At 42.9% G+C, this 18,563-nt stretch overlaps 1 long non-coding RNA gene across 8 annotated transcripts in view; it reads left to right on the forward strand.

Annotated features, from left to right (window-relative positions):
• Nucleotides 1–2,087: 2,087 nt before the first annotated feature.
• The window catches only part of LOC117603092 (uncharacterized), an 86,491-nt gene continuing 70,015 nt past the window's right edge, over nucleotides 2,088–18,563 (forward strand). For 2 of the 8 annotated variants that reach the window (XR_004581138.2, XR_013063200.1), the window contains exons 1-2: nucleotides 2,747–3,421; nucleotides 17,381–17,439. This is a non-coding gene — a long non-coding RNA (uncharacterized LOC117603092). The other 6 variants (XR_004581137.2, XR_013063199.1, XR_004581139.2 and 3 more) reach the window with 4 other exon arrangements.

The raw sequence follows: 18,563 nt of genomic DNA on the forward strand, positions 1-18,563 counted from the left end.
AAGTATGAATGGTACTCTGTTGATCCAGTTTGCGGAAGCAACTGTTTTCCAAGAAAGGATTAGGGGATGAAATTAAAAAGCAACAAGTGACCTCAAAATGGGCGGACATAAAAATACGAGAGGTTGATTGAGAGTTTTACGCGGCTCAATCGAACTCAAAAAGGAGAGCAGGATCATCCGGAAAGGGGGATATGGGGTTAGAGTAAACCGAGAGGTAAAAAGGGGTGAGAGCCGATAGAGGGGTGGTACAGATAGAAAAATACTTAGAAGTCCCCCTGCTTTATTGACCATTTCTGACGTAATCGACGATTAAAAATAGAATGCACCCCTTTCTTTGTCTTCCTTTTATCGGAATTAAAAATAAAACATTATGATCATGAAAAGATGAAAATCTTATAATATTCAAAAATGAGCTCAAATCATTTTTAAATACTATATCAATTTTTTAATAATCAAAAAAGGTTTGATAAATATATAAGCCTAAATTTGTTTAAAAAATGAATAATAATGTTAATAATGGAAAGGAAGAAATTTTTGATTCAGGCGGTTTCTACATTAGTTCCAGTAGCAGCCGTCTAAGCAGGAGCTCGCCACTGTCCAGTAACCCTTTCACCACCACAAACATCCTTCAACCCCTTAGTACACACGGATACAAGTCCACAGACGGGGGTGATTTTTCTTTGGAACACCATCACATTCTCGCAGCATCTCACCGCCACGCGCACAGACTCTATACAAGCGTGGGGTTGCGAGTATCCTCGTTTCGCCCCGAAAGGGGTAGCTACCCTCTCTTTTCCCTGGAACAGCGCATGACCGAAATCACTCGCGCTCTTACTCGCACTGCTTTTATTGAAACAACATCAAATAAGCCGCTTTTTCCAGCAAACATTAAACCACCAAATTATTATAATTTACATTATTCAACAAGTCCCGACTAATTTGAATAATATTACATTTATATCAAACTAGTCGAACTCAGTTCGAAAATTTTCTTCAATCAAATTATCTGTTGTTATCATTGAACACGGTAATTTGATAAGGATAAAAATTGTTTCCTTTTTCTTTTGAAATAAAAATATTCTCCGTTCTAATAAGCCACGTTAGCTCCGGTAATTTAGGTGCACTCGTAGGAAGGCTGTATGCAGGGAGCATCGGCGATATCAGTGTGTACCATCGCCTCGAAAGCCCCCGTTACACCTCGATGTACTCGTACAGAGGTGCACACGTACACCAGGAAAACTTGATAAAGTAGAAAAGCTCTCTATTGCTGTCGGACCGGTCTGTAACCGTCTATCCGTCCCTCTCGCTGGCACACCGTCGCGAAGCATACGAGCGCGTGGTCAGCTTGCAAGGAATCTCTCCGTTCTTCCAACGGTGTCTATTCTATCGTCCTCTTCGTCTTCGTCCACACCATCCGCGCGGCGCGAGCTCTCGTTCCCTCTGCTGATTGCTCCGCAAGCTCCGTCCTCGTCTTTTAAACGGTGCCCAGTCGAGTAGATCTCGGACGAGTTCGGGGATGTTCGTGTCGTTCGCAGTCGTCCTCGTCGCGCCCTCCCGGACGTCAGGGTGCCTCGTCTTCCTCTCGCAATTGAACCCCTTCCAACGGCGTAACCTGTTCACCCACCACCGACGATTCCGTCGCAAGCTTTCACGATCGGGAATCTCCTCGTCGCACAAACGACTCCCTCGTTGATATCATCTTCCTCTGAACTCGTTCAGGGACGGCTGCTCGCCAAAGTCACCCAATGCGACGGGATAAAAGCTCAAGCTCCAAGTGTTTCTTAGTGTTAAGAAGAAACTGGTATAAGGGGAGAAGTATAATTTTTAAATAAACAAGGATATTTTGAAAATGATAATCGTCTATTTGAAATGTCCAGTTTTGGAAGCTAGTGATGTGTAGATAAAGGGGTGGACGTGTTCCGGTTGCTGATCGTCGGGCATAAGTCAGTCTCTGTCGTTGGTCCAGCTTCACTTTCTCTGTTTCTTTGGTCGGTCGGCGCCGGTTCCACTCCGTCAGGAGGAGCAGGCGGCGAGCTTTTGGGTTCGAACGTGAGAGGAGCCACCGTCCGGGGCAGCGGCCAAGAGGGGCCGCCGCGCCGGCTTGCCTCCGCTGCTGACCGGCGCGCGTATTTCTCTCCCTTCGGCTTACAGCATCCGCCGGAGCTTCTCCTCTCTCCGCCTACGCGGTGCGAGTGTGCCGTGTGCGCCAGTGCGCCCGCAAGCCCGCAAGTTCGCGCTCCGCCACGCAGCCCAAGCTCTCTCTACCCGCGCGCTGATCGGCCACGTTCGTCAGCCGGGCCCCACGCAAAAAGGCAGCGGGGCCGCGCGCGAGCCGACTCGAAACAACACGATTTCTTATCGAAATTAATCGACGAACGAAAATAACAAGAGAAACCACGTAAGGAAAAGGGAATTGTTATATTAAACGAACCGCGGCCGGTTAGGCGTGAAGCGCGTTTTCAACGGCTATTGCAAGAAGAACACACACGACTGTCCTCTTTTATTATCCCCCCGAGGAAACGAAAAAAGTTCGACGACGTGGTGCGACTACGTGGAAGGAACAATCGAAACATCGGTGTTATCAAGACCGATAGTGACCATCGGAGCGATATTTTCATTGACCAGTGACTGTGAGGGAACAGAGGATTTCAAGGACCCCTGTTTTGTTTTGTGAACAACGTTTACACACCGAATCGAACTCGTCTTGGAATCGACACCATTGCACAGGTGAGTCCAAGTCCTGAAACACTGACCACAGTTTCGTTCTCTTTCATTTCTCCTTTTATTTTGCTTACTATGTTTCTTTTCCACGACCCTGAAGAAAAAGAGCCGGGAATAGTAATTAGGTTTCAGTGTTTCATAAAGATTCTTTGATATAATTTATAATCTGCTGGCGTAAAAACAATTCTCCAACGATCTATCGTAACCTCTTTCAAAATCTTATCGAAAATCAAACAATTTTTACTGTTTATCTAATTCTTCCTCTTATAGTGATGTTTGTCGTGAAATTTAGAGATAGAACTTAGGCAATCAGAGTGTTTTGTTTTCCTTTGATGAATGAATATCTTTGAGATCTCTTCTTTCCTTCAGCAGTTGTTCTTCTGATTTCTTTCGATGAAGTAGTATAAGCTTGATGATGGTAGTTTCCATTGACACTTAAGTGACTATCCTTTGGTCTGATCGCATTGCCTGTTATCCTCGGACACGTTCCCCTTGTAGTAAACGCATCTCGAGCCGAGACGCGTCTCCGATTGTGTGGTGACGTTCACGGTGATAGTGTGCACTGGTGGTGGTGTTAATTGTGGGCTAAACGACGCGTAAAAACGTACTGTTTCTGGAGCGGGAGTCGAATTCGTCAACGGCGATCGAAGTGGAAGTGACCGTTCTCTTGGACGGATTCGTTAAATAAAAGAAAACACGTGTACGTAATAAGTGAAAAGAAAATGTGTTTATATAATTACGAGTTAATTTCGCGATTATTAATTGCCGAGGTGTCGATATAATGAGAATCAATCTCACCTGTGCGCGTACATTAAAATATCATTAATAATATTTCGGCTGGCATATGTTAATTAAAACGCAACTGCGAAAGTAATCATAAAAATTGTGGAATTATTGTAAAAATTGAGGAGAAGGGATTTTTAAATACTTTAAACTATGCTTCCTTGGTGTTGGGTAATTTTTTGGATTAAAATTAAAGTAAAAATGTATTTGATAAATGTTTTTTTCTTTCAAATATGTGACAGTTGAATAATTATTGGCAAGTTCTTATGTCTGATCAGTAAAAGTATAAAAAAAAATTTGTCTAAAATTCGAATACGAGAGAAATTATACGTGGAACGTAAATCTAGTGAAAGAGCCGCGGATTATAGAGGTCTAAGTAGTCTAAGTCTGATCTTGTCAGACGTAAGACGATGCACTCGAAAACTTCTTCCGACGGAAGCCGTTCGAAACGACGCTCAATTTCGAAATAAACTAAAACTTCAAACCAATACTAAACTACAATTAACACCAAAATACACAAGTGTTAATTAAAAATAATAATACATCCTTAACAAACGGTTATACAATCGAAGCACTAATGTGTATAATTAAAAGTAATAAACAGCACTTGAGAACCGTGGAAAGAATAAAAACACACTATTTAACATAAAAAACAATGATTTAAACCTCCCAATAATTCACCGTTTAATTTTACCAAATCGTTCAAAATCAATCACGAATAATAACAATGAAAAACAGAAAATAAATTTGTCCAATTTTTCACTGATTTTCACAAACAAAAGAACCACCATCCGAATAATCAACCGCGATCGACGTAAAACTCACGGAACGATCTTCGTAATCGCGAGAGCTCGATTGAGTACGAAAAATTAGTCACTTCCGGGATAAGTACAAAGGTCCCCTGATCGTAGCGTCGTCCCTATGTAACTGAGGGTTCGAAAAACGAGTGTCCAGCTTCGATCGTGAATCCGGTATAACCAGTTTTCTCGATCCGAGCGAAGGGTTGAAAATAAAAAAGAAAGAAAATGAGAGATGTCGAAGGTGCAGGAAGGGTTACTCGTGGGACTCGTAGCCTTGGCGTTGTTCTGTTATTGAAACACCGCGTGGCAGTTAGCGAGCCGATCGATGACCGCGTATAAACAGCTAATAATCAAACGAATCGTGTCATAAACAATCCCACGGTGGGGGTCGCGTAGTGGTGGTAAAAGTATAAATGAGTTTCGATCGGGAGTGGGGTGCGGATGCCACGGCTGGTGGGGTGATCGGTTCGAAAAGCTCGGCTTGCGTGAAAATTTCTTTCGAACGTCGAACTGTTAGGGGGATTATCCAAACTTCCGTGGAGGTGTGCAGGAATAATAGGCGACAGCTTAGGAAAGGAAACGATAAACCGGTTACGATTGATGGATCTCGAATCGGAGGTGTATTCAGGAACGCTTGCCGATACGTAACTTCTGTATCATCGGATGCACGCAGATTTTGCGTAGTTTGCATTGAAACGTCGCCCACAGTGGAATGTGCATTCGATCAAGCCCGCTCCGCTCCTTTCAAAGGCTCTCCCGTAGTTTCGCGTTCAATGCTTTCATTGGGATTTGTTCTTGTTTCTATTAAATCGTAGAGTCGATTGCGCCCGCGATTCAACGAGGAAGATAATTGCTCTACTTGCTTCGTACGCATCTTATTCTGTGACAAGAAGTACAATGGAACTTGTTTCATCTTTTCAAATTTTTACAAATCTTTATATTTCAATTCGTTCGTTCATTAAAGATTTTCGAACACTATGATTCGTTGAAGAAAATAGTAAAGTTCGAAATTTGAAAATTCAAAGTTAAAATCGTCAGCACCGGTATAAATTCTCTAGCTACGTAGATCACAGGCGGTATTTCATGTTCGTCCGTCATTCGCCGTCAGTTTAATCTTCCGACATTGCATGACAACGTTTCCATCAGACACAGTACTGTGTTCTTTCAAAAATTCGCGAAAGTAGCTAATACCGCGGTAGATCCGTTTCAACCCCTATCACCCCTTCCAATTTCCAGCTTACCCAAAAGTTTCACCGTTGAAAATCTCACGGATACCCGAAAACCCAAGTCGAAAAGCGTTTTTCTAAAAGCGTCTACCCCGAAGCGACTAAAGTCGATCCGAAAGAAACAAGGGCGAAAGTGATCTTGGCGTTCGCGTCATAGCGGCACAATGCCGGAATAGGATACGTACAGGTCGAAGATCGATGTTCGTAAAAAAGTAGAAAAAAAGGACAACACAGTGACAACAATCTCCATATATACATGTAGCAGCCGTGAAAAAGCACGAGGTGATTCCCGTTGTTGCTGTCTCCCGTTGGTGGGAGTCTGACCGGTCAGGGTGGGGGATATGTGTGTTCCGAGGGTGAACGGTATGATAACGTCGAACAGGTCGACACGCGATGTATCGGTCGAGGAAAGAGAGGAAAAAAAAAAAGGGATAACAGGGGGTGGGGTAGGGTGGAAGGATTGAAGGTTGCCCCCGAAAGAATCGAAAGTCCCATCGAGTCAGAGAGAACGCGATCGAGGGAAGAAGAGAAAGAGTAGAAGGAGAGAGGATCGAAGGGGTTGGGGTTTAGGGGATGAATCGTGGTTGCTTGCAAGGGCTAGTACATAGAAAAGAGAGGGAGAGAAGAAGGGTAAGGTTCGTAGGGAAGAGAGAAGGGGATAGTGGTAGAATAAGGTGGGGTGGAAGGAAAAGTCTGGCTAGGTAGTAGGGGTTGAAGGCGAGGGTGAGTGGGTTAACTGCAAAACCCGATCGTCCGTGTTTTTATCTTAAGACGACTCTGCGACTAGAAGCCGCGTAGGAGACGAGAAGAAGGGGTATTCCGGTTGAATTCTGGAAGGGGTTGTTCTCGACCTCGGCGTTCGGCTGGAGGGGTAGAAAACGACAGCGGTGGCGGTGGCGGCGACGGCGGTGTGCGTCGCGGAGTGTAGGGGTTTTCTGGTGGTGGCAGCGTTGAACCGTCTGGGGGTGGGCGAGAGGGGGATAACAGTCTCGCATCTACGGAAGAAATAGTGGGGATAAGACTACCCTCGGAGGCAGGAGTGCGTTTGCGCCGCCGCCGTGGAGGTGGCATCGGGTGCTAAGGGTTGCTTATTCGCCCCAGTCCCTGGCGGCGGAGGGGTGGTCTCTCTCTCGCCCGTTCACGACGGGGGTGGGGAACCCCTCGTCCCCGACTGCAGGGTTAGGGTGGTCTTTAGGTCTGTCAGTAGCAAAGCGGCGGCCTCATCATACGGAGCTGCCGGGCTGACCAGCCAGGCCGAAATCACTTAAGACGCGTACACCTTGTAATATAACCACCGTAGAGGCGCGCGCGCGCTCCCGCGTCGCCCGCACCTACACTAACTACATACGTATATATATACATATACATACAATACATACGCGCGATCAGCCAAACGTACATACAAGACTATACATAGAAACGCGCGCACGCGGCCAATTGTATATGTATATATCTATATAAATATAAACTCAGTACACGCAGCCAACGCTGCAACTCACATACGCACAACTGCCGAACCGCCATCCAGGTCAATCCACATCACGCTTCTCTCCACACACACACACAGACAGAGTGTTGTGCCGAAACACGCGGACACTGGTTTTAATCGCGGTATAGAACCGCGCAACCCGTGAGAGGACAAGACGCGCGGCTACCGGTGCTTTTATAATACGTGCGCCCTAAGGACACGAAGGAGCATACCAAGTTGATGCACCAGGTGCGTGTGCGTGTGTGATCGGTTGAAAACTCGCTGGTGGTGGTCGTTGGTACGCAGAAGGACGGTGATTCTTGTCAGTGGTGGACGCGTGTACCTAGAGACAGGGACAAAGGGAATCTATGTGCCGTCGTGGTGGTCATCGTCGTCGTGGCCGTCCTTGTTGCCGGCTAACGTGACGATGAAACGTTCCTGGATTATTTTACGACCGTAACGTTAATGGCCACTGTTCAGTTCGTTAATTATCGTCGATGAATGATCCTCGTGATCGTATAGAACAAAGATGACCGGACAGTACCGCGTAGATCGAGTACAGTGTAGAAGGACATTGTGAGACTGGCGGCCGGTAGAAGGCAGTAGATCGCACTGCTTCTTCCTCGCGTCGGTCCAGTGCTTCGTCAACCTTCGACTGAGACTGTTGTGTTCCTACGTAACCTCCCTCTATCCTACACTCGACTCGATCCCCCGACTGTTTAATAACAAATTATCGTGTTATTACCGTATCGTGACTCAGTGTGGCACGTGTATTTTTTGTCCTCCGGATAACGTGGCTGTGTGCAGAATAATAAGGTAATTCCACCGTGACGTTCTGTTGACATGTGTTCACTGATCAGTCGGATTCAAGTGATTCCAGTGATATTTCATTCGGGGTATTAATTAATCGACGAGCTTTGGAGTTTGTGATGTTACGTCGTTTGAGACTCGGCTCTACTGATTCGTTCAACGTGAAATTTTACATTTTTCTTCCTATTTTCTTTATTTTTTTTTTTTCTTTATTTAGAAAAATACTGCGTCGGTTTCCATTCGTGAAGTGCGATAACGTTAAGTGATAATAACACGTATGTATTAATTAATTCGTGGAACAGCAGTATCGCCGAGTCTTGCACGCGATTTCGTTCGATGAAAATTCGCCGTTTATAAAGTCATGCTTGTTAGCCCGGCTACTATCAATAGCCCCACGGATTGTAATTTTAATGAAGCCACGTTTGCGATGTGTACGGAAGCGTTGTTCGCGAGTGATTGCGTGCTGTTTTTCGAGCTGAATGAACCGCGTCCGCGGTGTGTAACGCACAAGAGAAAGAAAAAAGAAACGCGATCGGTTGTCGAACAGCGTTGAAAAGGGCAACGGATCGTATTATTCGGTAGTGTTTAATCGCGATTTAATTGACCCCTCCATTATTCATCGCGATTATCAATGAGCGGTTTGCCCGCGGTCTGTACTGTAACCAGTGTGTTTCACTTTCGTTGCCTTCCAATCCTTTCTGACGAAATACAGTTTATGTTTCTTTGCGTTGTATTTTTATTTATTTCCATCATTCTCCTTTGTTCTCCTTACCACAAGTTGATCGTGCAAATTTCATCGATCAATCGTTTCGAACAAACACCGTTAATCGCTGTTTACCGGACAACTTACGAAATCATTAATCAAGGGTAATTTGCACGATCGCTCCTTTTTATATTTTAATTTCAGTTTTAATTATGTTGGCGCATTTTTGTTCGTTACAGTTTGTGTTAATCGAAGGATAGAGCTTGAATAGTCGAGCGTGTCGAGTAACACGTTATGCTTCGTTCAAGGAGAGAGAAAAAAGGGAAAGAGTTGGTGACAACGATTAATTAGCGCGAAAACAAGGATATTGCCGCGACTACCGGAAGAATAGATACGCGTGATGTTTCAGTAATCATTTTAATCCCATTTCGTCATTCCGTGTCCCCTCCGTCGGGAATTTTTCGTATCGGGACGCAAGCTCCCGATATGCATCTTGTTCGTTGCAATTCTACAGTTTTGTCCGTCGCTAAATGCATTCCAATCAACGACATATGAAAATTATTTTCTTTTTTTAGAAAATATAGACCAACACTTTGTACTTTTGTGTTTTCGGTACAAGTTTCTTGTGGTAGTTTCTTTCGGTGTCGAATATGAAAAAGATCATCTTTGATTGAAAAATCATTGAATGAGTGGAAATTAGAACTGCAATTAGTTTCAATGCGATTTTTATACCGAAGAAATGATTCTAGACGTTGCAGAATCGTTTTAGTAGTAAAAGGCGTGTAAAGTCAGACGTTACTGTCAGACAGCTCGTGGCTTCTTCTACTGAAGAAACTCATACTTCTTGTCTAAATAACAACTAATTGGTCATAATTTATACCGTTTATTAATATTTCTACTGCCACAGTGAAAATGGACATGTGTAATAAATCATTGAACTTCTAATCACTAAAAATATAGGTAGTTAATTTTTGAATTGATGCTCTGAACTTGTTAGGCTTATTTCTTATTATTTCATGTAATTTAATTTTTTTAATTTTTTCAAACTTAAATCTCAGTGTTAATTGCAAATGACAGGTACTCGAGTTACCCTTTGGTCTTCAATAATACCTTATCTTCTTTCAAAAATATTAATTTTCTACGAAATACTACTCGATGGAATACAAACAGAAATTCGTTGAATTTTCCGAAAAAAAAAAGAAAATCAATGCTTTTGTGACAATCGAGCTACTCGAACCTCGGGCTGTAAATCGAGGGATCGTCCATCGATTGATCGGTGGATTGCGCGTGAAATTGACCGATGAAAAAAATGACGCTTTTTTCCAGTTAGGTGGCCGGGGGGAAAAATGTCGAGCCTTTCTTCGATAATTCTTTGATTCGTAAGGGGCCTTTGACCTATAATCAGCGAACGTGTCGAACAATACGGGGCAGCTGTCACTGTCCTCGTCTCTGTCGCTGTCGTTCGTTATCAACATCTGCCTCGTAAAGCAGAGTGGCCCCGGCGCGTGCATATACACGCGTGCACACGCAAACAAACACAGACAGAAAGCCGGCATAATCTACGACAGCTTCGAATTCAGAGTTTCACGCTTATCGCGAGCACTCCTTCCAATATTTGTTCTCGGCGAAAGGGGGATCGAGTGACTTTTATCAAATGGATGTATTGTCAGCGAGAGAATGGACTGTGCTTTCCCACACGGCAGAACAACCTCCTTAACGTTCCCGATCGTTTTACGGGGTTCGTTAAACCGTGGTAACTATGCGACAATGCTAGGGTTCGTCTGCCAAGGAAACGCGACAACCCGTGCTTCTCCTAAAAACAAGTTTGACAGCTGAATTCTCTAACGACGTTATATGGTTCCGGTTTCGAACCGCAACACTTTAGATATTTTTAATTGATCTATAAAGGTAGAGAAAAAATTTTGAAAAATTCATAATTTTACGTTCTACGTCATCTTATTTCTTTAGATATTTTTTTTAATATATAAAAATCTTCTGTTTCAAAATTCGAGTGTCGAATTTGAAATTATACGCATCGCTCTAAGCGTTTCGTAGGTTTTGGCCAAAATTAACTATCATTCGAAGGTTAACAAAGCACTCCGAAATCGTTCGAGTGACAGGAAGGTGATCAGTTAGAATGAAATCCCGAGTGTCTCCTTCGTTTAGGATCTTAACTCTCCTCGCGTTCGGTTCTTAATTAATTTTCCTAAAACCAATTTACCGCGGGGATCAGGAGAAATCTCAGTTGCACGGAGTCGACGAAAAGTTTTTCCGAGCTTAAAAGGAAACGGGGTATAGGTTGCCTAATGAAATCTCCGAATCTCGCCCGTTAGAAATCCCATGGGTTTGCGTCGCGTTTCTCAAAGTTGCCCGCTTTGCTCGCGATACTTGAAACAACTAACTTCCTGTTACGTTTCTGGAAACGTCAGAAAGACGATAACTCGTCGCGATGTTTGTTCGCTGTGTTTTCTTTTATTCCATGTCCTGAATTCTTTCAATGGAACGCGTTTACATTTTTTTCTGTTTCAAATTTCTTGTATCTTTTCATATTTTTTTTAGAAGTAATGGTCTTTTACTGTTTTTTTATTGATTATCTATGGAGTTGTACGTGCTAACGAGGGGACGATCGAACGATTAGGCGAGTTTCCAAACGCATCCCGCTGCATCGAGCGGCTGTTAAGCTTTCAGAATCGTTATTTCGGCTAATGTCTTGGCAAGTGTCGACGCGGAGGACGTTCCCAAATGGTGGCCATTGTCAGGATTTCCTAAGTTTTCGACTGCGCCACCGTGACGCATCTTAACGTATCCTCGTCATCGTCTCGGTCGCGATAGGCTGTACAGGAATTCAACTCGAGACGAAAGTTTCGTCGTCGAGGCGCGATTGTCGAGGCTAATCTCGCGGGACGCGAAGAAGTCGCTAGCTAGATTGCATACGAATATCCGACTGTCTTTCCTTTCGAGGGAAATTTGTTTTGTCAGTTTAGAAGGTAATTTCTCGACAGAATTATATTACCTTATTCAAACTCGAGGAATGGAAAAAACTGCTTTTGTTCGATTAAAAAATTTGAAAAACGAGAAGACTGAAACGTTTCTAATCCATGATTTTATTTACAAGATTTACTATAATTCAAACCATTAGATTTGACATTTCCCACCGTTAATAAATTACTATAATTTCTATGATATTTGCAACATTGATATAACATAAAATTCCAAAATTTGAGTCTCTGCGCAATATCAGACCGAACGGGTTAAAAAAGAAGAGAAAATATCAGAAAATATTTCTAAAGAAATTTTGATTATTTTACTGAATAAGAAGAAACAAGAGAGGTGAGGATGACGAGTGGGAAAGAAAATTCATGCAGCGTAGCCGTGAAAATGAAATCGAGACAATAAAAGTAGAGGAGAGCAAAGGGCAGCTCCCCTTGTTTTTGAAAGATTTGAGGCTACGCGGTAGACTTTTATGACCCTCCGCGAAGGAACCAACGGGGCTCCTAAGCTCGTTGAAACAAATGTAGCCGAATGCCGGCCTATTTGCATACTCATTGTGCCGTAAGTGCTTCACCCTAAAGTCGCTGGTTCGCTGGTCTCGTGGAGAAACAGGAAACGATGGTGTGAGTGCTCGAAAGCGACACGAAAATTGGGTGTAAGCGACAACGAACATCCCACCGAGAAAGAATTAATACTCGTTGAAACGGTAACACATCTCTGCTTGGTGTTTAATGAACCACGATGTCTGTGTACATTGAAACCTCGCGAATTACGCTTCCAACCATTAATTGAAATTATTCTTTCTCGAAAAAATATCTGGTTTCACAATTTTCGGATATTGTTTTATCATTGCCACAATGGCGCAGAAAATAAATGCGAAAGCTATAGAAATTCTTTTGGTACATTTTCGGAAAATCAGGAATAAAAGTCAAAAATGGAATAATCGAATGATATTTATTTCCGTAAAGGATCATTTAGAAAATATCATTATATAAGGGAGTCTTAAACGCGTTATAAATACACACGTTGAGAAATAAAGCTTATCAACCCACCCGCAATCTCCGAGTTCCGGTAATAATTAAAAGCAAACCGCAGAATATTCTTCCTTCGATAAACAATTCTATTACTTCAGTCGTCACACAACTATTGTCAACCGGTAATTACCGTCGGATAATCGAAGGAAAATCAATTCTCCGATCAAGTCGAAATTAAGGAAATGTTTTCATGAGATTAGATCATTTCTATCAATTAAAACTTATCTCTTTCTTTTTGCTCATTAACAGAATACCTTTGTTATATAATTTTATGAAATAATATTTATAAGCCAGTCAATTAGATACAGAAAATAAAATAAACTGCAGTAATGGTTAAAGATTTATGCGATTACATTATAAAATAAATAATTGAAAATTCTGGAAAAAAGAATATAAACATTCATCACTTTTTAGTTTATACCATTTTATTCAGAATATTCGATGGAAATGGATTTCATGGATTATCGTTTGAAAAAAGAAGTATTGCAATTTGCGGATAAATGAATGTTTAAAGAGTTTGAGAGCTCTCTAAAAATGTTGATATACATAAAAGTAAATTAATTTGAAAGTTGATGACCGTTTGATGATAGGATTAGTAGTATTTATCACATTGGCTTACACAGCATAATCCGTCAAACGAGACGAGTCAGTATATGTTTACAAATTCATGCGTTCGACGCAGGGCCGCAGCTCAGTTGTTTCCAGTTCTTCAAACGCTTCGGTCGAGATTTGTGTAGTACCGTGATTCGCGCCTGTTTTGAGCACGTGAAATTGTACGCATTTACTGTCTCGTATCGTTGGATGGAGTATAGAAAGAGCCACGTAATCAGGCATGTATAATTACTTTATTTTATTTTCCAATTAACTTATTGATCAATGTTTACAATTACGGCCCCAACGAGAAATAAAATACTTTTAAAGCGTGTCATTAACCTACATAGGTTAGGTTGATAAAATTTGGAGGTATTGTGGTAAATATTGACATAAAATCATTATTTTCAGAACTTTGTGGGGTAAACAATACTTTTAAATACTCATTAACCTACATAGGTTAGATTTAATTAATAGAAATAATATAACTTACCTCATGGCAGACATTTGACCACTCAACAATAGTCTCCTTGTTCAGTTCTAATTCCTGTTCATAGAGTGCACAGCGCGGGGGACGCGTCATGAGAAAAAGGCGGGAATTCCTGTGCGTCGATCGATTGCGTCTTAAGAGAAGATAGCCGCAAGTCAGTAGAAAATATCGAATGATCACGTCCGCCAAACGTAGACGCATGCGATCGACGCACATAGGAAATCCCGCCTAAATATGTAAAACGGGAGTTCGTCGTGATATCAAGATTAGAATTGGCTAGCCACGTATCACTTTTAACACTTCGTTTAAATTCACACTTTGAAGTTATTCTTTTCAAGGAGACTATTGTTGACTGGTCAATTTTTTGCCATGAGGTAAGATACATTTTGCCTGATAACATAACCTAACCTATGTATCTTAAAAAATACAAGCGACCCCAAAATTTTATCAATAGTTTTGGATTCGAGAAGCAAAAATTGATTTCTCGTTAGGATCCTAATTGTAGATATTTACCAACTTATTTATAGTCGAAACCTTCATAGTTATAAATCATTGAAAAATTCTTTTGAATAAAAAGGAACGAATTCATTTTCTTTTTATCTTGCGTTTCCCCGTTGCAGCCACTTTGATTACCATTAAATTAAATTATTCGTGAAAACTTATTCTCGTGGTCCAGCGAACAGGGCCACTTTATTAGTCACGGTACTCACGCGTTCCTTCAATTATCCTCTCCCTGGGACGAAAAACATGATCGCCGAACGGTGCCCGAAAATGGGGAACTCGTCGCAATTAATAATATCGGTAATTGGTGTACGCGGGTCTCGTGCCGGTGAACTTCAAAGGTCATCGGCTGGCAGCCAGTTTAATTAACGCAATCAAATGAAAATATTCATCGGCGCGACGCGGTGTACGTGTGGGTGTGTTTATACGTGCAGATTGGGTAGCGCCGGTGAATCGGACACCCGCGAGCTCATTATGCAAAAGTTCGTCGCGGCCCCGCAATTTCGATATTCGTTCAATTCCCCGAAAGGCACGGGGCGTTAAATCGCGGCATTGACCCAGATCGTGCGATTTCCAGTTTCGATTCTGTCACGACGTCTCGGTCAGCCGCGTTGTTGCCCCCTTGCCCCCTCCCCCGCCGGTAACTCCCGTTGTTTTACCCGCAATTAAATTTCAATACCTGCGAATTTTTCCCTCTGATTTTTGCTACCACGGTAACTTTGTAACGTCAAAGTGCAATAACGATGTTCAAGCCATTTGGTGCACACAAAGTGCAGCAAGGTTTATAAATTTCGACCAGGCAAAAACAATTGCAGTGGTCATTTGACTAACATATTTTATTGCGCACAATTGCAACCGAACAAAATTTATTTTTGAAATAATATGAAACCCAAAATTGTCTGAATTTAAATGAATTTTATTATGGGGAAAACGTAAATGCCTTATTGGAAAATCGTTGTAGAAGCTCATCTAAATGTCACGCAGTTCCGTGACAGCTCGTCGGAGGTAGGCCATAGTTATCAAGGAGGAAGGATGTCTAAAAGAGCTTGATTACACTGCGACGTAGTATCCGTTCCACTCTCGAGAACGAATTTATCGCGCAAGGAAGCTGAGTAGAACGTGGTGGCTAGGGAAAAAATAACATTCGATGTTTAATTGAAAGCTTGCTTGCACGACGGATGTATTAACGATAGTTCCACAAAACGGACGAAATCGCGATTGAAAAAAAAAAAGAAAAAACGAAAGAAGGTTTTTAATCGCGTTTTCTTTCCTTCTTCTTCGTTTTTTCCCCTCCCCGAAACGTAGACCATGAAATACCATTAAATTATCTCGACGATCGTTCCGAAACTAATTTCGAAAAAACGTCGGTAATAAAAGTAAAACTCTGGTGCTCAACATTTTACGTTTCAAACAATGCGTCCCCATTGAAAGGAGCACTCGAACGAAACGGCACTCGAGCGAAAGATCCGAAAGACTGCGATGAAATTACGGATTGAATATGTTTTTTAATATTCATTTCGACCAGAAACCGATTACCGCAGCTCTCTTTCTTCCTTATTCCCCTTCTCTTCGTTCCGTTCTGAAAAGACATTCCTCATACATGTACGTGTATATTTTTCTATTTTCCTTTGATAATACCACCGGTTATCACACACGATCGCGTACGGTTGCTCCATCTGACGCTAGATATTACCATCCCGGAAGTCGCGTTGCTTTCTATCGTTGGCTACGCGGCAATTGGTGTCCTTCGTCACCCTCTGCAATTGTCTCGAGGATGCGAGCGGATTCTCGCACGGTAATTGCGAATCGACCTGTCGTCGCGTTAATGCGTCATAGTCACGTCACGCATCTAGCAGCTTGAGTCTGCTATTAAAGCATAGTCTTCGAACCGTGGGAACACCGTGTCCACGGGATCGGCCTTGGTCGAAATAAAAAAAAAAATGGTGCAAAATTAAATTAGAATTATGGCTCTCTCCATGGTCCGCCGTCCTCCTTAAAGTTCTTAATTTTTTAGAAAAACGATCCGTATTTGGAATATTAATAATTCGATACGATTTTTATTTATGAAAGAAAATTCGAATATTTATTATAGGAAAATCTGTCGAGAAGCTTCCGACAATGGGTCAGATCGTTCCTGTCTAGGATAATAGCACCCATAGACAGGGGGTCGTGGATGGACGTATTGACACTCGTGCGGTATGCGGTAACGTGCGATACGTCAACACACACAGGTGTACGGTTCGTTGATGCATTCCCGTGTCGGGTAGGTGTGCGTGGCCACGGGTGTGTTTGTCGTGTACGACACGCGAGAGGGTAAAGGACACGGGATCAACGGGGGTGTGTGGAAAGGAACGGCCACGGAGAAGCATACTAATTAAACGACAACATTGTCTGGCACGTTTGTGCGAAGACATGCTAATTACATTTCGTAGGAGAAGTCGTTTTTTCGCCCCATAGACGTTGGCCATGAATGAAGCGCGAATCTCGCGCCCGCTTTCTTTTTTCCACCGAATGAAAAGGAGTTTTTCCACTGTTCTCTTTCTTTCTTTGTCTGCCTCCTTCGCGTCCGTGCGCGTCTCCTCTGAATCGGCGTGTACCAGTTCGTATATACATCGCGACCCCTAACGTTCCCATTGTACCCGACTCACGTGTGTGAACAGGTTCCTTTTTAAAAACTACTCGCTCGTTTGTCCCTTTTCCTTGGAGAACTTTCTTTCACCGGTGTTCGCGCACCGATCGATCGATCATCATAGAAACGCGCGAAGATACCACGAATGGCTGATAATTAGTAATTAACCATTGAACAGTAGAGCCTGGGTGAATCGACACCCAAATTCCGCAAAATCCATGCAAGGATCAAATAAATTGATAATAATTTAAGACCTTGCATGTAATTAGCAGCCTCGGCAATCGAGCCATATCATCTGTACATTATGAATACCGTCCGTTTCCTGTCATTCATACGCGTTTTATCATTATTTTGTATAAATATTTGCGGATTTTAATGCGACGTCGGCGATACGGTTGCCACCGAAGGTGATACGATTTAATAGATATTACTTGAAATTCATTAAAACTACCGTGCGCCGTGATAAAAATTAATTCATCCCCGTCGATGAAACGCGTCAGGATAAAATCGAAATTATTTATCATGAATTCCGGCGCTTGCACGCTCTTGACCTTGTTGCATCCAATTAAACGTTAAACGGATTTTGTACGCGTAATGAATCAAGAACGATGACACGAGTTTTCCTTTTTTCAGATTGACGAATGACGTCGTAACAGAGAGCTGGTTGATGCGCAGACACCGGGACACAAAAGGTAAGTCAATTTGTAATTACCTTTTTTTCTGGCTATTTGAAAATGAATTGAAAATTAAGCGACAGAAAATGCGAGACGCTATGCATATCGATCACCGCGACTGAGATGAAAGAAGGATGAAAGTGTTTATATTCGATGAAATATGTATCGCATTGACACGCGAACGGGACACGTACGCGACAGGGGTAGCTTTTGAATCTTGATATTTCAATATTCTTGTCTATTACTCTCGTTTTCCTATATTACTACTTTTCCTGAAAGAACCTACTTTACACGTCAAGTAATTCCGGATCACGATCGATCGATCCAGTACAGTTCATAAGTAAAAGACAAATGCTGGACGCTAGTTCCGTGTCCGTAAAGTCTGCCACGAGCGGTGCATTATAATTCCTCGGTGGCGGGGTTGGTCGTTCTTTTTTAACTTTTGTACATCACCGTCAGGATTATGCAAGCAAAGAGGCGAGGTCTTTCGACGACGCGAGCGAATGCTTAGAATTTAAAATGCATTTCATATCGTTACGCTTTCCCGTTCTCTTTCTCGCGGCTCTTCTTTTGCCGGGCACCGTCTCTCGCTTCTTCGTACATCGCGCGCGCTGCCCGTCACCCCTTTCTCCCCCTCCCTCTTTCTCCGCGACCACCCTCTTTCCATCGTTTCTCTCTCTCTCTCTGTCTCGCTTCACTTTTCCAAGAATCGCTCCTCCTGCCCACTCGTTCAACAGACGGCATATATGTCTTTATGAACGGTATGTGGAGTAGACAAGTGCATTAAAACCTCGGGCGTTAGTTCAAGCTTCAAGAGGGAGAAGGAGGTGGTGGTGGTGGAGGAGGAGGAGGATGACTGGAAGGGTAGAGATGGAGGGCTCAGGAGGACACACAAAGGAATGCAAAGTAAGAACCACGACCTCCGCCAACCCCCTTCTCGCGGCTACCCCTCCGTTCCTCCGCTTCATCCGGCCTCATCCTCGGCAACCAGCTCCTCCACCTCCTCCATCGTCTCCACCTCCTCCTTCAGCGTATCGTTCTCCTCTGCCGGAGGTTACAACGCATTATCATACAAGGCGGCCCTCTCCTCGCCTTCCCTTAATTGTTTTCCACCCCCGTCCCTCTCCCTTTATCCTCTCGCC

The sequence above is a fragment of the Osmia lignaria genome, chromosome 12, assembly GCF_051020975.1.
Source record: "Osmia lignaria lignaria isolate PbOS001 chromosome 12, iyOsmLign1, whole genome shotgun sequence".
Taxonomy (NCBI): Eukaryota; Metazoa; Arthropoda; class Insecta; order Hymenoptera; family Megachilidae; genus Osmia; species Osmia lignaria.